Below are 1,304 nucleotides of genomic sequence, written 5' to 3'. Positions count from 1 at the left end.
TCCAGATAGCATTAGGGTAGAGATATAGCTGTGTCAGACACTCACCAACCTTTTACTTCCATGGCTCATTCTCCAAAGTCCTGTGGGAAGTAGAAGCCTAAGGAAGGGAACACAATTCTTTTGTTTATATAGAGATTATATGACTCGCCCCAGTCAGTCTGCAGCTGCCTTACTTTTCTGACTGTTCTCCTTTTTCTTGCCTGGCAGAAGGCAAATACAGAGCTCTGAAGATGGATTTTTCTCTTCCTCCTTCTACCTACGCTACCATGGCCATTCGCGAAGTGCTAAAAATGGATACCAGCATCAAGAATCAAACCCAGCTGAATACTGCCTGGCTCCGCTGAGTCCTTTGTCCCCAGATTAGAAAATGCAGACAAGCGTTTGCTGGCTTATCATTTTCCTCTTAGCACAGATTCATCCATGGATTTTGGACCTTTGTAGTAAAAGATAATTTGTATTTTTTCAAGTTTTTCTTAGCTTACTTTGCAATATTTGTATACATATATAAATCCTGAGGATCCTAATTCTAGCTCAGAGAATATAAATTGGTCAGAATATATTTAAGGTGCTTAAATCATAGTAAAATGTCAGCTTTATTGGCTTTCTAATAATTAAAAAGGACTTTGGTTTAAAGTAGCAATTTTAGATTTTGCTACATTCTTGAAGGACAATAGGAATTTTTAACACATTCATAAATGGAGTACACAATAATTAAGAGAAAATACAACAAAAGAAATCTTGACAATGGATAATTAGAGCACCCCCCCCCCGACCTACGCATATAAGTAGTATTACTCATGCCTATTTAAATGATGACACAACACAGACAAGGTTCCATAGTATAGCGTTTAGCACGTCTGCTTTACAAGCAGAAGGTCTTGGGTTCACACCCCAGTGGAGTCATGGTCCATGGTCTACGGCCATGCCACCCTGAACAAGCTCAATGTCTGCTCTCGGAAGCTAAGCAGGGTCGGGCCTGGTTAATACTTGGATGGGAGACCACCTAGGAAGACCAGGTGCTGTAGGCATAAATGATAATAAAAAAAAAAGCTGAAATAAATGATGACAAAACATCTATAGATTTATAAACACAAAAGTGATTGTCGTTATCTAGCTTATGTATCAGGTTCAGATAAGTGTTTATAGATTTTTTTAGTTGCAATAGCTTTTGCATTTATATGATCATTGTCTTGCAGGAGAGTTGCATTGATAGGGCCTTTTTTCTTGATATAAATGTGTAGCTATTTTGGTTAGGGTCTAATATTTACTCTAGGTGCCTTTTTATGTTCAGAATTCTTTCCACT

At 38.0% G+C, this 1,304-nt stretch overlaps 1 pseudogene; it reads left to right on the top strand.

Annotated features, from left to right (window-relative positions):
- The first annotated feature begins 912 nt into the window (after positions 1 to 912).
- Positions 913 to 1,028, top strand: LOC120592024 (uncharacterized; annotated as a pseudogene).
- The last annotated feature ends 276 nt before the right edge of the window (positions 1,029 to 1,304 follow it).

Source organism: Pteropus medius, unplaced genomic scaffold (assembly GCF_902729225.1).
Source record: "Pteropus medius unplaced genomic scaffold, Ma_sr-lr_union100, whole genome shotgun sequence".
NCBI classification, from domain to species: domain Eukaryota; kingdom Metazoa; phylum Chordata; class Mammalia; order Chiroptera; family Pteropodidae; genus Pteropus; species Pteropus medius.
This window is presented reverse-complemented; position numbering and strand designations above follow the sequence as displayed.